The 19,850-nt window shown below is 32.7% G+C and overlaps 2 protein-coding genes across 7 annotated transcripts in view; one reads left to right on the top strand and one right to left on the bottom strand.

Moving 5' to 3' along the window:
* LOC127843881 (uncharacterized) overlaps positions 1–19,850 on the bottom strand; it is a 290,337-nt gene that overhangs the window by 31,362 nt on the left and 239,125 nt on the right. The gene's annotated exons all lie outside the window — the stretch shown is intronic.
* Positions 1–19,850, top strand: part of LOC127843889 (endonuclease/exonuclease/phosphatase family domain-containing protein 1-like) — a 470,950-nt gene that overhangs the window by 318,479 nt on the left and 132,621 nt on the right. The window lies entirely within an intron of this gene.

Below are 19,850 nucleotides of genomic sequence, written 5' to 3'. Positions count from 1 at the left end.
ATATCATCAGACAAAATGTAAGCTAATTATGTTACACAGAAATCCTCCACGGTGTCCAAAATGGCCATCAAGACACAACACGAAGGACCACAAGTCCATAACTTGTTACTCACACGCTATGGTTGTTATGTAAAATACCATAGTTTAGGAGACGAGAAACAATTTAATCGAATTGAGGTTATCACTAAGGAGTTGAATACTCATAAAAAATCAATTTACGACATTTGGAAGAGAGAATGAACCAGCACATGACTTCATTATAGGATCAGGTTTTACTAACTTCTGTAGACTTGATTTTTTACCCTTACTGAAAATTATTGAAGATTAATTACAACTTGAATAAGCACGAGTTCTTTCAAAAGGTTAATAGTATACACTTTGCGTTCCTTTGACCATTTATTTACATAAAAGCGGAAGTAGATGGTCTTATTGTCCATTTCGGAGTAATGCAGGATCAAGATGAGCAAATTTGTATCCTCGCCCACCAACGTTGTGGTGCTACGACAGGATCGTTATACTGTATTCAACAATTTGAATGGCTGCATCCCCTCAAGACAGAACAACATAGCGTCCGATTTAAGTCAGAGTTGTGCTAATCAGAGCAAGCATGCCGGCCTTGTTTCTGTCACGAGACAAACAGTCTTCCTTTTTTACATGAGCATTCTGTTTTTTTGCTGAAACTCACAATAGGATTCACGTTTCCGATGCGTTTTGTCTTTGTTATAATCACCGTTTTTGTAACCATCGTACCCCACTTTCGCTTGTCCGTAATGCCTTTCACTGAATCTACATAATACTAGGCTATTGCGTTATATGAGTCGCCCTTCTCCATGGTTAACGATGCAGCAAAGTGCCATCATACATCTGTTTCATGAATACAGTTCATCACAGCCTCACTTGATGTGTCTATAGCATACTCTCAAATTGCCTGTGCGATATGAGGCGTATCTGCTGTACAAAGTATGTTCTTGGTTTCAAAGAAGGCAGCAGGATGGGAGCTCAGTTCATAAGACAATACGACTACGAGGAAAGGATCTCCATATTTTGACACCACCAGAACACGCTTGAACAGAAGAGCACGATTAAAAGCATTGTCAGAAGCGATCCTAACAGCCAAGCTATTCCAAAGAAATTTGGCTCTGTATTTTCTTGTGAATTTATAAGCAAAGACCGACTTTCCTATGATATCTCTTATGATCGTCTTCCCAACCGCCTCAATTGCATAAACATTCACATGTGACCCAGCCACTATCCCATTGACCATGTTTCTGAGTGTAGGGTCAGCCGTGTATGGTGATCAGGTTGTAATCTGTTTCTGCATGTTCTCTAGATCAGAACAATTCCCTTTGATGCACGTTTCAGTTGAGTCTTTGTGTTGTGAACTTGTAGTATTGGTCAGGTCTGTGAAATCCTGCATCGCACTGTTGTGCTCGGATGTTGCAGATAGGGTCCAAGGGGTTTGCATTTCCTCAGGCATTCCACTGTCGCGAGTTAAAACACATGTGCGCTATAAAAACATCATCAATGTGTTCTCAATAACAAGATCAAGTCCTAGCCCAGCCCAGCACTGATGGCTCCTACAAACAACGTGAAAACCAATACCGAACTTTCGACAAACGTCCGGATGCGTTTCCTCTAGATTGCTTATTTGCTGCAGATATATGTAGTAATAAGCAGATTGCAGGTTATGTATCCAGCAGCAGCAAATATGGATAGAAAATTGGGCACTGCCTAATGCATCAACCAACACCCTGTACGATATGCTTTAATCAACACCATTGAATTGTTAATCATAAGCTAATAATTCAGCCATACCATGCTTGTCTTTGAGGTCTGTGCAATTTCATGTTTCTACTTCTCTGTAGCCCTCTCGAGTTTGATCAACATCGCATAACATATCATCTGCTAGCGTCGTTTTGTCTCTCAAAAGGGAAGAGTACAAATCCTTGGCATGATCAAGCAGCATCTGAATGTCTGGATCTTCCTTGGTCATTTCGACTGTATGCTGGCTGTGCATGCACTTTTCAACAAGAAGATGGTCCCGTAAAGCCCTCTGGATAGCTTTGCGTGTCACAATGTGCACAATTGCATTTCTCAATAGACAGCCACAAGTATGTTTTGAGAGCGGTTTCTGCCATGAGGGATCCTTTGACCCCCCCCCCCCCCCGAAAGCCCGAAAGTTCATACGTTAATGAAACATCCCAAATTCTGAACAACATTTTCAACTACTTTGTGGCGCATCAATGATAATTTTGGCAGCTTTCCAATACAAGGGTTGCTCAAACGTTAAAATGGTGTGAAGGTTATGGCAAGGTTTCAAACTAAGACTTAGGTTGACAGAATGCACACTTTGTCCCCATTGTACACATTAATCATAGGCAAGAAATTGACTGGCAACAGCCCAGGGTACTGGCTTTGCTGATGCAAGATACGCATCATTCCCTGCTAATTCAGTGTTGCCTCAAGCTGAAAAATATCGATCCTCTTGTCAAAATCCAGAAATTGCGGCAGGTCCAAACTATGGCGTTTCACATAACAAGCATCACGTCAAAAGTAATGGACTTGCGGTCCTTCGTATTATGTCATTGGACGCCAAGTAAGATTTCTATGTAACATAATAAACTTAAACTATGTCTGACAATCGAAATGTGTTCTTTACACCTCGAAACCTCGGTATAGACAACAAAATCATCTAATCTGAGTCGATAGTTACATAGTGATGATCATTAAGAGGTTTTGGTGGCCATCTTGGCGGCCATTTTGGACGCCATGTTGGATTTGTGTGTAATATAGTAAACTTAACCAATGTCTAATAATCTTAATGTGTTCTTTGCCCCTTGAAACCTATGTATATCTACCAAAATAATCAAATTTGAGTGGATATTTACATAGTTATAATCATTAATACGTTTTGTCGGCCATCTTGGCGGCCATTTTAGACGCCATGTTGGATTTATGTGTACTATTGTTATCTATACAATATCTGATGATCTTTATGTGTTCTATGCCCCTTGGAACGTATGTATAGACACCAATCCATTAAAGTGGAGTGGATAGTTACATAATTATTATCATGAATAGGTTTTGGTGGATATCTTGGCGGCCATTTTGGACGCCATTTTGAATTTGGGTGTAATATAATAAACTTATACAATGTATGATGATCTTCATGTGTTTTTTGCCCCTTGAAACCCATAAATTGCCAGCAAAATAATCAAATTTGAGTGGATATTTACATAGGTATGATCATTTATAGGTGTTGGCGGCCATCTTGGCAGCCATTTTCGACGCCATGTTGGATTTGTGATTACTATTGTACACTTAAACAATATGTGATGATCTGTATGTGTTCTTTGCCCCTTGAAACTTTAGAATAGACAGCAAATGCGTCAAATTTGATTGTATAGTTACATAGTTGTGATCATTAATAGGTATTGGCGGCCATCTTTTGTTATGTTTTAAAAAAGCTTCTACCCTACCAGGTTCAGTTAAAATACCTATTGTAGAATTTTTTTGGTGGTTGAAGTTTATTTTTTCATAAATTGGCCCTTCTATTTTAGAGGCTCGCTAGTTTTTAGGAACTTTTCTTGCAATCTCATTAATATTCATAGATATGCAAATGTACTAATATGCATATTTAATTGCAGATCATACTAAGTAATAATCGTAATCTTCATTTTAACACCAAACTTGTTTTTTCTAGGACTAATTTTGAAGAAATATTTGAGAATTATACTAGCTAAACTAGCTATTTAGTCAAAGCCTGACGGTTGCCATAGAAACAGCCCAATAATAGCGTATAGCTGCCCAACTGCTATCACACATTTTGTTTCTTTATATTGAGTATACAATCAAGTAACATAGGTGTTGTTTTGTACCCCTGAGTGGTTCACCCCAACTCATCTGGCTGATAGACTATTAATGACACAAGCAGAAGCAGCACACTGTTTTTTTTAAGAAATCTCTTATTCTGTTTATCAAATAAATAAATTTCATTGGTTGTTTTTGATAGTATTTCTGAATGGATATATATATATATATATATATATATATATATATATATATACATACTTATTCGAAGACGATTACCTGCTTTAAAATACATCACACGCTTTTAACATGTATCACTTTGTTTGCAACATTTACCGGTAATATTACGTAGTAATAACAATACATATCTTATAAAATACGATAAAAAATATGTTTATAATTAGATGGAATGATCTTAACAAAATACAAAAGAACCAAGTCGGTTGCGTGATACGTAGAAGCTCATGATATAATATATACTATACATGCACTAGTATTACTACTAGTATATTTATGCTAAGCAAATGAATAAATGTCAGACAAATGCTGGTTTGATGCATTATTTAACGTCATGTTTGAGTCGCATGCAAACGTTCAAAACGTTTTTTTAAATAAATTATGTATATTGGAGAAGAAATTTGTAAGAAATATGCGATTGTAACTAACCTATTTATAGATCAACATATCAACACACGAAATAAAATTACTATACGTCTATCAGTACTTAAAATATACATTATCTATTTGTTGATTTTCTCAAGTTAATGCGTACGCCTACGCTCATTGATAATAAAGTTACCGCGCGCTAACTTAAGAATGCTTCACACAGAAATGATCTAGGACAGAAGTAAGTTAAACACGTACAAAACGATTTGATACAATAACATATTAAATAAAAGACCCATTAATATAATTAATACTAGTTTGGTTATTTACTTAAAGAAAAAGAAATGCAAATGTGCATCACTTTAATGTTTATTTTTATTTTTATTTTTGTTTAACAATACAATTTAATAATACACGTGAGCTCATAGTGCAAAGCACGTGCTAATTTAAGTGAGACCCTCTTTCAGCATTGTCACTGCCGTTCGCAACCTGAACATAAAATACATAAGTAGCAATTTTATTATCCGAATGCACATGATATTGTCGTATGTGATTTATTAATGTAAAAACGTGTATAATTGTATTCAGTTGAAGAGTGTAGTTTTATGTACAAGAATAACAAATGTTGTATCAATAAAATTCAAAAATGATGTGAACGCTTCTCCGACTCAAACATTTGAAAAAATATGCATTCAAGAAACCGACATTTTCCATACTTTTGAAACACATAAACTAAAGGACTACAAGGTAACAGGTCGGAATTGACACACATATGTCTAACGAATGACATCGGGTCATTTATGCGCAGTTATTGTTTAACTTGAATACACAGTTAATATTTCGATCTGCCAACACAATATAGACCGCTTGCAAATGTAGAATTAGAAAATAAACATATGTAAAAAAGCGTTGGCAATAAATTATTTATTTCAAAGTTGATCATTTCACACCTCAAGTAAATATCGATCTTAATGAAACAGTGATAATAAATAGCACTAATTCATACGTTTTTTACGTACACACCATACGCAAACAAAGATCATGTTAAAAAATCGCGCTTTAATTATTAAGTTAAAATAAGTTTTCGAATTGCCATCGCTGTTAAGTAATTGATCTAGTTTACTATGACGAATGCAGTTACATATATGACTTTATAGTGTCTTGACTGGTTTTAGTGCTTAAGGCGTCTTTTTAATCAAACAAACAAAACTAAAATCACACAACACTAGAGCATGTTAATACTCATGGAAAATCAATTGGTTACGCTTTGACAATTAAACGCAATACTTGGTGACGAAACAAGTCGAATGTTAAATGTTTTGAAATGGATAAGCCAACTTTATGATTTTTTGATGTTTTGCTAAGTTTAAAGACGGAATTGTCCGTAATTGAGAAGTGAATGTCATTTGCTTATATTTGATATATGTTGTTAAAATGTGTTTCAAGTTAAATGCAATTAGTGATGAGGATTATTACTAAAATAAGGGTTCGTCCATGTATTAACTAAATTATTTATTATTATTATTATGGTAATTATGTGTTATATTCGTATCTGTTGGTTACAATATGATATGTGATACCATGTGTTTTATTTTCATCAAATGAAATGAAACAATGAAATTATAAATATAATTTTAGAATACCAACCGACACACGAAAACTATTTTCTTAAAAAAATGTTGTCCCAATGTACACTCTCTACACAAGGTATCGATAACCATACATAATTCATTGAAAATAGCTTTTTATACATAAATGTGTTTTGCTAAGGAAGTAATGATTCATAACCATACTACACAGATTATAGATCACAGTGTGTAAGTCTGCAAATGATAAGAATGCTTACATAAATATAATCCGATTAAACACAAGTTTTATATAATAACAATTAATAAATAATGTAACATACCCGCGCAATATATACTCTTTTCTGAATACATATCGATACAAACCTGGCTGTCAACAGCAATTGAATGCAATCCGCAGCCGGGCGAAAGTCAAGTTATACAGGTAATGTAATAGGATAGCGCATGGCTTTTGTTCTTAATATTTGAAATGTGCTTTTACATATTACAAATCATTGTGTCGGTTGAAACTGTCCGTACAAATTTGCAAAGCAATTGTTCTTAACAAAGCCAATTCGTTTGAGCCGTTCTATAGTATGCGGTAAATATAAATGTTTAACTAAAGAGTAAATAGCTGTAGCAGTACTAAGTAGGCCTTTTACCATATCGCACCTTTCATAGAAACATAGCAAAGTTGTATGGAGTGTGATGACTTGATAGTAATTGATATCATGATATTCATGTTCCTATAGTTCAAAGTATGTTTCTTTAAGTAAAAACGATATATTTAATTATATGCAACAAAATAAAGTATTTCAATATTACTTGTACACCTCAAGACTTAGAGTGGAACCACTATTGAATTGTAACTATCCATATACGAAATACCAATCTACAGCTACAACAACTGCATGTTCATGACACAATTACATAATAAATACAGTTTTCCAAACATGTTAAAAAACACTTAAACTGATATAGTAGACTGATTTTTTTAAACAATGGTTAGAAGTAAAAACATTCGGATAATGTATTTTACTGCAATAATCGCACTATCAACCTGTCCGTCAATGTCGCTTACATTATGTGCAATTTTCGATTGCATCTTATTCTGTAACATATACACTTTTCCAGTGTGTATCAATCCACATTCCTTGTTGTGTTGTGAATTACCAATGCGTTCTTGTCCCGTAACATAGAGCGAACATATACAGACGCGAACATTTGTACGAATTCCAGTTAAAGATTTGTATACGAATGTGGCGAATCTTGTGCTATTCGACATGGCCGCAGATTGTGCTACATTAATATCGGTCATTATTATCAAGGTGGGTTTACCTGTTGTGTGGTTTTTATAGTTTTAAAACATACCGACACTTATTGACAACATTAAGTGGACAATAAAAGTTTACCAATAAATTTGAGAGTTTTCCTATTCACGATGTACCAACGCTATACATCACGTTAAGGAAACTGTAAAAATAAACTTTATAGTTGTATGCATTATTATAATGAATTATAATTGCCATGAATATGACAAAATACGTGGATACAATTCATATTAATATAATACACATTGTAGACGATAATACTTTTATAAGATGTGTAATAAATGTTTAACGTCTCCGAAACAAATAAAACTTAGTCTTACTCTAAATACACTTAAAAACAGAGTTTTTTAAATAAATAAATTGTATTATGTGAAAATGTATTACTTTATTTGCAACATTTTTCGTAACTATTTACAAATACTATCATAATATCTGTTAATTATAAGATGACTTTATTAAAACACAATATTTACTATTTGTTTTTGATACACGCTTAAACTTCATATTACACATAAGCTCACCATGCCAAGAACGGTATCATTTCGTATCAGCAGTTTCACTAACACACATTAATAAGTGATGTTCTACAACGAATGCATTGGGATATGTATTTGGAATTAAACTTAAGAAACAATTCCCATAACTGTGTTCAATTCTAGAGTGTAGTTTCATAAATAATAACAAGATAAGTATAGTATAAAACACGGTATCATTCACACATCCCATGAGCGATATGTTCTCTTGTGATCTATATATTACCAATTCCTCTATTTTAGTTTAAATACAGCTTATAGCAAAACTGTCCTGAAATTTTAGGTATACATTTATGAACTAAATATCACACTATGAATTATATAGACGTGCTTAATAATGAATGTGTAACCAAAATACGACACTAAACATATCTATTAAATGCAAAATACTTCTTTATTATGTGTTTAACCTTTTACCTCTTACATACGTATTTTAACGCATATGTAGTCTCTTTGAAAGTTAAATTTAATTGAAGACCTTTTTAATTAGATTCACGTTTTAAAGCCTTCATTATCAAGCCTTAGATACTGATGAGCAGCAAACAGCCTAAAACCTTAACAAACTGTGAGTTACTTGCAGATTGTTCTGGTTTTATGTTGCATGCACATAGACATTTTCCCTTTTCTTCTGAGTGGAAAAGGGTTAAATGAACACTCATGTAAATTTCGCAATAACAAGTAAAAACAAGATATGTTTGTGAAACACTATGTCCTCCCATATATTTGACCTTTGACCTTGACGGATGACCTTGGCCTTGACCTTTCACCACTCACAATGTGGAGCTCTATAAGATGCACATGCATGCCAAATATCAAGTTCTTATCTTCAATATTGCAAAACAGCTACCATTTCCCTCGTCTGTAAAAAAGTGTAGTTCATTTCAGTGAACGTGTTTTGACACAAATATGATATAATAAGTTAATATGAATATGTTAAACATAGTAATCTAGCCATGCTGTATCCAAATGACGTAGTAGACTAATGCTATGCTGATTAAAAGCCGACACCTGCATTGTAGAGATGCCAGTGAATCACTTGTATAATACAATTCAAGGTGTTAAATTACAAGCGTAAGCCCATTCAAGCAGTGAGCGAAAACCGGATTACACCAGAATAAGCTGCCTAACATAACTTCATTGCTATTTAAGTTCACAAACTAGCTGACCCAATCAATATAAAGCTTTCTTACACCTCGTATAACGTTGTAAGAATGGATCGAGCTTTCGGGTAATAAGGCAAAATTGACCACATTTGAAGCATGAATGACGTCGGTTCCTTCGTACGCAGTCACTTTATAACTTGAACACAAACATAATGTTTTCGTCTGCCTATCAAATTTCAATCGGTTTCAAAAGTCGTATAAAGCAGAAGCGTGACAATGAATTACTTATTTAAACCCTGATTATGTGTAACCTTTATATCGATGATAGCATACATCCTTAGACAACTGAAAGCGGCGCAAGGCAATCCAACTGAATATAGTAATTATTAAATATATTAACTACACCGCGTTTTAATTTGAATATGAGTATAATCAAAGTGTCTAATTTGTTCGACATATGAAGAGTAGTGTATCAATCTTGCTTACTATAGGAATGCCACTAACCTACGTGTCTTTGAAGTCATAAAATGGCTTCTTTAAGGTAAAAGGTCCTGTTGACCAAATTGATAAACTTTAAATCACAAAACACTACCGTCATTGTCAGTAAATATAAATCGGCCACGCTTTGAAAATGAAACAACATTTATGTACCTCCACATATTCATTAAGGATTAGATTTAAAAAAAATCATATTCATATTTAAAAAAGATTCTTTAAAGAAAATGTTTAATTCTTATATTAAAAGTTTTGAAATGACGGTAAGCCAATTGTATTTTTGATATCGGTTAATGTAGATAACAAGATGACTTTGTAATGTGTGTTGTGAAAAATATGTGCTCATATATTACATGTCATTTATAGGTGGTGATTAAAACGTGTCCCACATGATATGCCTGCAGTGCTGCTTATCATTATTATAATTTTTAAGATTGTAATGTACCATTTTAACGTTTTACTCTATTGACAACTATATGTTAAATTATGACAAGTGATAATACGAGATGTCTTTCCCATTAAAGTTAAATAATAACATAGCTCATGTGATAGTTTATAAACCTTCAACTAAAAACGATTTGTTTTACCGAAATAGTGTCACAATAAAATACATTTGCCCTATTATGATGATGATGATTATTATTATTATTTATAATTTGTAATTTATTATTATTATCATTTTATTTTTTTTCTATTTTTATTGTTGTTTTTATTATTAAAAATAAATAAATAAAAACAAACCTGAGCACATTTCGATATATACCCGGCAACCACTATTGAATGAAGTGCGCCGAATTGAATGCCGAGTTAATTTGAAGCCGTGTAATAAGAGAACGCATGGTTTTAGAAATATATAATGGAAAAATGTCTTCAAATAGTACGAATGATTGGCTCTTTTTAAACTTTCCGATCAAATGTATAAAGCCTTTGTTCAAAACATATACTGTCGGATAAGTCTTTGGTATTCGATAATTATTTTGGCTTTAATGAAGCGGCACTAGCTAAAGCAGTATTCAACAGTCGTTTTCCCAAAATCGCTTATATATGAGGTGAATGACTTGACATTCAATGTCATCATGATGTCATTTTCCTATGGTATCAAATATGGGTTTCAGTTGAAAAGGATAATATGAATAATATTAAAAAAAAACACTCTGTTTTTCAATAGATTGTTCACATCAATGCTTATTGAGAAATCAATATCATATCGAATGACTTTCTCATATACTAAATATACAACACTAATTGCAACAAATCAATTTACAAAAAAAAGATTTAAAAGCACACTAACAAAAGTAATAAAATAATCCAAACAAATGCAGACAAATACGTGTAATAATAGTGTAGACCCTATTTTTTTATACTTTGGTTAAAAGTAATAGTATGCGGATAGGTATCTAGTTCAATATAAAAGTAATAGTATGCGGATTGGGTTAAAAGTAATAGTATGCGGATTGGGTTCTAATTCAATATAAAAGTAATTGTATGCGGATTGGGTTCTAATTCAATATAAAAGTAATAGTATGCGGATTGGGTTCTAAAAGTAATAGTATGCGGATTGGTTTCTAAAAGTATAAGTATGCGGATTGGGTTCTAAAAGAAATAGTATGCGGATTGGGTTCTAAAAGAAATAGTATGCGGATTGGGTTCTAAAAGTTAAAGTATGCGGATCTGGTTCTAAAAGTAATAGTATGCGGATTGGGTTCTAATTCAATATAAAAGTAATAGTATGCGGATTGGGTTCTAATTCAATATAAAAGTAAAAGTATGCGGATTGGGTTCTAATTCAATATAAAAGTAATAGTATGCGGATTGGTTTCTAATTCAATATTAGAGTAGATGAGTCTTGCTTAAAATATGCTTTCAAGAAACAGCATCCGGATCAGGTTGTTAACTACTACAATATTAAGTTATTAACACTTGGAAGTTGTCCGTCTTAAGTGTTTGCAGTGTGTTTTTAACGTAATGACGATTGCATTTTATTAGTAAACGAATACCATTTTAAAATAAATATCAATGTAATATATTTGATACAGTTTCTTTTTTTTATGAATTTTAAACCGTCTAAAATACTTTCATTTTCAATATAAAAAAGTTGAATATGCGCCTTCGAATGGGACATACAACTATTAAAACAATATGGTAATGTGAATTGTTTACAATACAACACTGATGTTTTATAAGTAATTAAAGTAAGGTCTTAATTTCATTCAAAAATATTGCTAAAATTGTTTTAGTGAGTGCATTACTTACGCTTATTAATTTTTTCGTCAGATTATTGCGTTTGTTTTTATCTTTCATGTTTATTCAGAAACAGTGTCCGGTTACACAGCTTTTGCATTTATAGACGCGTTAATCTTTACGAATTGCATTTAAAGCTGTGAATACCAATGGAGCGAAGCGTGTTCTATTGAACATGAAAGTCGCTTTTGTAAAATAAAATCGGTCAATATTATCAAGGTGTATTTACCTGTTATGGAAAAATATTGATACAGATTGACAAGATTATGTGGAAAACTAAGTTAAACAACAAATCGGAAAATACGCTTAACATAATTAACCAATCCAATACACGTTAAAGAAAATATTAACTCAACAGTTTAAAGCGGTATGTTTAATAACATTAAATTGTACTTGTCATTAAAAGGGAGTGGTTTAAAATTTGACAATAATTCATTTAAATATAAAAAACCATGTGGATGATAATCATATCATTATTCTGACACATACACATTAAGTTCACAATCCCGATTACAAGAGTAAGCTTGTTTGCTATCAATGTGCATTATGCGTTATAATTCCATTTATGTAACATACGGAATCCAATGTTTATAAAGCACTTCATAAATTACCGTCCTCCCTCAAAATTAAAAGAACAGTAATGTCATTTTAAAAACTTATCGAGCAAATCAACCGATATCTCGTGTACCAACTGTGCTGAAACAGATTAAATATAACTCAACTACTCGTTGTAATTTCTGATAACATGTTAACAATAGCCAGTGTATTGATACAGCGAAGCATATGTGATATATAGTCAGGAATGTATATCAAAGTCTCCATAATTTCTACAACATGATAAACATTAAATATGCTTACTTAAATAAGCTCAGATGACGCTGTCGCTTTAAACAAACGCAAACAAAGCTAACGGGCTTTCAAAAGAGAAGCAGACTAGCTCATATGTTTTCATTTATAATCCGTCAATAAGCGTTGTACACAGGAGATATATGGAAATAATATTGACAAATCAACGGATGAATTTTATCTCAAGATTTGTAAGAATAATTCGCATAGTTAAACCTGAAGGAACAAATCTAACAAAACATGTTCAAAAGATGCATGTTCTCTTGATTTCATGAATATAATTATAAAGTTACACTCAAAGTTTGAGTACGCGTATATATCAAAGGAAAATATTTACATCGCCAATTGGCAATATACGTTACCAAAATTGCCCTTGCGGTTAACATTCCTCCATGTACGTTGTATTGAAAGCAACCCAAAAGAAAGCCTACTATTTGTATTACGGCGCCCGAGTAAATGTCTCGATGACAACGACCAAATTTGTTGAACATTCAAAGAAGCCATGCTCACGTTTTATCGCTAAATGAAAAAAAAACGATATATATATATATATCACGATATACTTAACGATATACTTAAGTGTACTTGAGCCATTGAAATACCGGATTTCACGTGAAAATGACTTCTTAAACTCATTTATCTCTTTCAAGTAGTATTAGATTACTGAATCGTAGGGATAAGATCATGAACGTCAATTATTTGTTTTCTTCGTATGCTGTATAGCGGGACTTTACTGTTCATAAAATAATCATATGGATATGCGATAAATCTCCGCCAAATGAACATGACATTTATAATAATATTGTATTGTAAAAATACGAGAAAAAATTTATTTTTCATTAAAGTTGGAACTGTGTCATTAAAATTTAAACATTATTTAGCATATCCACATTAGGGCACAGCTAGTGACTACTTATTTTAAATAAAGTTACGCGGAATCGATTTGCGAGTCTCTAGTTATTATATTTTTTTAACTATGCCTAACCAACTGCAATATTTAAAACATACGGGGATCATTTTATGTTTTCCTTAGTCGACGACTTTACCCTTATTACTAACGTTAATTCACACACAAAAACAGAGCGCTAAAGCATTGCAGTTATTTGCTTTTGTGTAAGCCTTATAACTCTTTCAACATGTAAACGAAAGTATCTAAATTTGTTGATTTTCAATTTATAGTGTCATTTAAAAACCGATATTATTATGATTAAATTTCTTACACTTTACTCATAAGGACTCTTCTTATCAAAAGAACATGATAACATATCGATTGAAATTGAAACAGTAGTTAAATATGGAAATATTTTCATTAATAACCCATTGTGTACCTCGGCGTTTGCGTTTCATATTTTTAAAACAATAACAAATTTTTAAATAAAAGATAAATTAAACCAAAAAGAAGTTTTTTTTTACAAAAAAATATCAAACTAACCACTCTCCAAGTTTACAAACTTTCTCGGTATAACTTTGTAAAAACATGATCTAAGTTGGTAATGTATTGAGACATGCTTTAGCATCAATATTTTAGATCACCGACCAATATCTAGAGCTCTGACATTTCGGCTACAATACCCCCCTCTTCATCTTTTAAGCCCCGCGGTCAACGTGATTAAGTTTCAGTAAACATTGTATGTCAAAAATGCCTATGCTATGATATTTATTTTTTAACGTTTATTCAGAATCATTAAGGAACATAACTTACCCAGTTTTATAAATCTTACAATCGATTTCATTTAATTATGAACCTTTAGAAATTTGTAATAAATAACTTTCGTTAATTAAAATATCTCATAAAGTCAAGATGATGTTACAGTGAAACTTTCCTATATTACAATACATAATTATATTAAGCATCTATAAATTAGGCAACTGAACACGTTCCATAAGTCGGAAATGCAATATGACTCAATCATCCCTTCTCCGCTAAGCTTTACGGTTAAAACCCCAATGCGTTGCTTTGACCATTCAATGTCCGCGATCCCAGTTGTAATAATTAATGTTTACAGTTGGTATTCTGTTATTAAAGAAGTGAGTATAAATAATTATTTTTCTTCTGGTAGAATTTCTATAGATTCACGGTTTGCTTGATTCATACATTTCTGTTACTGCTATTGTTTTATTCACTTAAGAAACAATATGTTTTTTTTTTCATTTACTGCATTCTGCACACATCGTCAAAAACCTATTGACTGTGCCCTCTGATATTATGTTTTTGGAACGACGAAACGAAAATAAACTATGCAAATCGAGTGATTATTCAGTAAAGATATAAGTGCTTGATCATGCTCCTGATCTTGGCTTTTCTTTCTGAAGATTTGTCGGATCTTCGGTGGGTCTGTAGACTTTTTATTTTCCGCACAATGTCTAGATAATGGTATTTTCATCGCCTTGCATCATCTTTTGCCGTTTCATTGAATGAACCTTAAGTTTCATTGACTATATTTCAATCGAGCAGATAAAAACGCCAACATATTTATGTGACACTCATAGACCCTGTTTTAAACATCTTTATGCATATCATAAATACACTTTTAGCAATACTAATGACAGAAACAATAAATATCTTACTTTGTGGAGTCTGACAAAACACCTAGCAAATCATCGTGGTGCTGTACTTATTTTCACCATGCAATCTGAAAATAAAATAACGCTCATTGCATGTTTTAAGGAATGTATTGTTTACATTATTGAGGTCTTCCATTTTGATTAGTATTATTCTAATGCTAAGAAACAATTTACGCACAATCTGATTACAAACAGATAAATATTAAATAATTTTTACTGAACAGTTAATGTTGCTGGACTACTGCTTGAAGGTAATGCTAAAAGATGTAAAAAGAGCATTTAATTGATAACTGAATACATATAATTTACTTGTATCGATTACACTAATGTAGCTACTTTGCATAAATGTTTTTATTGTTAAATATATAAAGACATAAATGCATAGGGTCTAGATTTTAATTGTCTTGCATGGTTTTTTAACAAAGCGCTCTACAAGGCAGTCTTTGGAAACGAAACTATATTACGTGGATCATTAATTTGCAATGCCAGTTAGAATGGGTATAATACTATCCCAAGTATTGTGAAATCTTCTGTTGATATTACCTAAGTCTGTGGATATTTGATATGAACCAATTGACGTAAATGGATTCACCAGGGAGGGCACTGGAAGTTTTCAACTAGTTTATAGTTTGGTATATAGATTTTAAACTTTATACTTGAACCATATAATAATTTGAGAATGGAGCAGAAATAAAAAATAAATGTAATTAGTCTAGTATAATTATTTATGTTTTATATGTAACAAATGCGTAGAAAATGTGTATTACAATCACATTCAAAACTACCTTTGAATACTTTACTTCATTGAGCACATGATAAATTAGCGCATTTCAAAGCCGTCAATGCGCTAAACGCCTCTTTTTTCTCTATTAATAATCAACCATCTTATCATTAATACATAACGTGTATTAAAAGGTTGTGTGTTCCACTTGACTCAGCGGGAGAACGAACGACTATTGTTTGTTAATGACCTGTAGATATAGTTGTATGCATTTCCTCACATTTCCTTAATAATATTACGGTTTTGTTATGCGTAAAAAACGAATTAATTAGTGCTCTAGGCTGTAGACATGTGATACTGCATACATAGAAGTTATCATTATTTTGAGTGATCTTGCCTTTGTCCACTTAATCATTTTAATGTGATCGCTGTAACATGTAACTTAGTATATGTCGAAAAAAGTTATGTATATTAAGTCGCCAAAAGTGCAATGTATTGGCAAATACTACATGTATAAAAAAAATCAAGACAAGCTAAGTGTTGCTATTTACACTGATGTTGTTTTTATTTGAGTTTCCTTTATACATGTAATCCAATGACAAAATTAATGCAACACATTGTTCGTTGTGCTGTTAAATGGTAACATGTATCCTTCGAGGAAGACGAACGATTATTGTCACGGCTTGCTTGACGCTCTAAATAAAACTTCGCGCAGCGGTTATCTACCCACGGCTACTTGTGATAACAACTGCCATCACAAGAAAATCCTTCCAGATGTGGAGGGCTGTATTTAGGTATCATATTATGAAAAGTAGTATCATTTTCTGTTATATTTCGAAAATAGTGTATAATTTCAGGTTCATAATTAAAAAAAAACTAAATAAAACAAAGTAAAAATAAAAACCGGAAACGTATTTTACTAGCTCGGCTTTCATCACGTGGTTGTTTATAACGGCAGGGATTTGATATCGATATATGCTAGGAACCAGTCAAAGCTCTGCGCGGAGGTTTGCTATTAATATTCAATAGTTTGCATCGCAACAAATAATTCCTGTTCTTACACCATGCTGTGGCATAGGTTTATTAGGTTATAGTGTACGTATTATGGATGTAATAAAAATTTGGTTTATATAGAGTCACCAGTTTGGAACAAACACAAATGATAATTATGCTTCTTTAAATATTTTTCAATAGTTGTTTATATAGGAGAGGCGCAAGTACTACTGCTCGATTGTTAAGTGTTTGTTTCTCCATGTCAAATGTAGGTAATGTTGATATAAGAGACGTTTCTGTAAATAACTTAATTAGTGCTTAACCGATAAAGGTTATAAAAGAGATAATGAAAGACCTTTACCAAAGTATCTGAAATGAAGAACAACTGGTTCAGAATAAACACAGATACTAAAGCTCACAACCTTGGACTGGGGACCCCAAAGCTTTAAGCTCGGAAATGTCATCATGATGGATCAAATATGTGACAACAGTAGAAAAGACCTTTAGCTACCGTTAATGATTTATTATTAAATGGGATTCAAGTTATGTCTCTAAAAGACAGTGGCGTCGTGGTCACATCAGTCAATCAGGCGTTCAATGAAAAGTTGGAACCTAAGCATAACAAGATTACACAATCAATGATAAATGCAAAAGTGCAGTTGTTGTTTTTTGGGGGGAGGGGGGGGGGTAACGTTTAAATGATCCTTCAAGTAGACTTTATTTGCGGAACAAAATCCCCAACCTTATTGTTATCCAGCGTGTCAAAGGTTCTTACATGTGGTTAATTTTACAAAAGTTTATTATTGAAACTTGTATTACAATATTAAAAATATATATTTAAACATATCAATTGATTTTCCGTGTGTCGCGTTATATAATAAAAGCAGTTCATACATGTTCAAAGTGAACTACATCAGCTACACCCTAAAATACTGTTAAAATCCCCGTTCGCAGAGATATATATGGACAGAATCGTAAGTTAAAGGGTTTTATATTGAGGATATCACTGAAAATCGGGTTGAAATCGGTTGAAAACAAACAATATAGCGATTGTTATTTTGAGTCGAGTAGGGTTAAGTACGAACATGACATAATTAATATTCATGATTCGACACGTTAATTCAAACCTTAACAAACAAAATTGCGGACACGGGCGAATTTAGTGGACAGAAGGTAAGAACAAATACGTTTTTGCTAATTCTATGCATTTATCTTCCATATGCTTAAAATGTTTAGCGAAAGCTTATTATATATATAATTTGCATAACCCGCGACGCTGCAATGATTTTCGCCTATTGCATGTATTTATGATCCTTTATATATTATTTTATCGATTCAAACCGAATTTAACCCGGTTTTCGTTGTCATTTTGCGAACGGGAACTTTAAACAATGTGTGACGTAAACCACGTCTTTATTGGAAACGTATGCATCACTAGTATACTAGTATTAAACAGTAGTAAATATGCGATAAGGCGAATGCCTCCTTCAAAATGCATTGATTTCGATTGTGAGTTAAAAAATAACATTGGATTGTTCATTTATGATGCTGATGATGTTAAACCCGAAATAACTTTTAGAGACATATTGCAATGATTGAGCTGTCGTTCGCCATTTGAGCCAAGCGCACAAATATTGATATTTTGGCAAAAACAAATCTTTTTTGCCAAGATGCTAATATCAAAGTTTGTAGCAAACGTCCAACATAAATATCGAGACAGGTTAGTTTGGTTTTCTGCTTGTTTCCTTAGAAGCGTTAGCACTTTAAAGTAGGCGTAAACCAGTCTAAAACATAATATGAAAACTTGCGTTAAGTTACTTGTTATTGAAGAGAACATGCTAGCTTTGACAATCAATAATCAGCTCACTTGAACCTGGTCTTTAATAAACGCTTGAATAGGTAAAGCTATTGGGTAATTAGGCGGGACAGACACACTTTTAATAAGGAACGAAATCGGGCCATTCGTGTGCGTTCACTGTATAACTTGAATACACAGATAATATTGCCGTCTGTATTCGACATTTATTTCCGCTTTACAAACAGCAAAAAACGCGTGGAAATAAATTAGTTAATCAGCAGATGAGCATTTCAAAATTTTCTGACGAATATCGGTCTTGATTAAAAGTGATACTTAATTAATTAGGTTTTTTGTAATACCCGAACCCGAATACAAACCAGAAGCAACCTGACAAGGCGTTGTTCAACCAAGTGAATATGTGAAATACCGGCGAGGTTTTGTCTATATAAACGATCTAACCAGTTGTGTCAAAATCGAGTAAAAAATAAAGAGTTTATAATGGTAAAACATTTTTTCTTAAATTCACCCGATTGCAAAGAACACGCGTTACAATTGTTAAACGTGATTTAGATAGTGAAAGGTTTAATATGCTGACCAAGTTCCATGACGTTTGAATAACACGTGTGGATTCTGGAATAATAACAACGTTTTTCTAAGATTTGAATTCGTGTCTTTTATTTTAACGCACGCGACCCACATTCATAATTTACTTAAATATTGAGTCATAAATGGACCCACTATATATATTAAGGATTTTTAAAGACTTTACCTTTTAACCTGGGTTTTGAAAGCACGTGAGCCTGATTCAAACTAGTTAATTAATGGTGATGATAAACATTTTCAATACAATCCATCAATAGTGAGCCATAAATATTGCCTGTGTACTGATACCAATTATTTTTATATATGTTATGTTGAATATTATGTCCAATGACTTGTTTTGGACGCAATTGCTCCAGTTTCAAACTCAGGCTTTATATTGATAAGATAAACATTCAGATTTGATAAAAACTTTTTCCAATGGAGTGATAATGTGCTTAACTTTGATAGCACACACTGTCTTATGTCGTTCAAAAGGTTACTATAATAGCCCACCTTGATCATGGCAAGCTCAGCTGAGCTATACATGACCACTACCTCACATTTGACTTGAACATCGTTATAATTGCCCGACCAAGCCCAACTAAGCTTGGTCCCATCATACATTGGCGTCATTGAAAATTATCAATGTATTCCGACACAC

This window comes from Dreissena polymorpha, chromosome 9 (genome assembly GCF_020536995.1).
Source record: "Dreissena polymorpha isolate Duluth1 chromosome 9, UMN_Dpol_1.0, whole genome shotgun sequence".
Classification (NCBI taxonomy): domain Eukaryota; kingdom Metazoa; phylum Mollusca; class Bivalvia; order Myida; family Dreissenidae; genus Dreissena; species Dreissena polymorpha.
The sequence above is the reverse complement of the archived record's forward strand: the minus strand, read 5'-3'. Positions and strand labels throughout refer to the sequence as shown.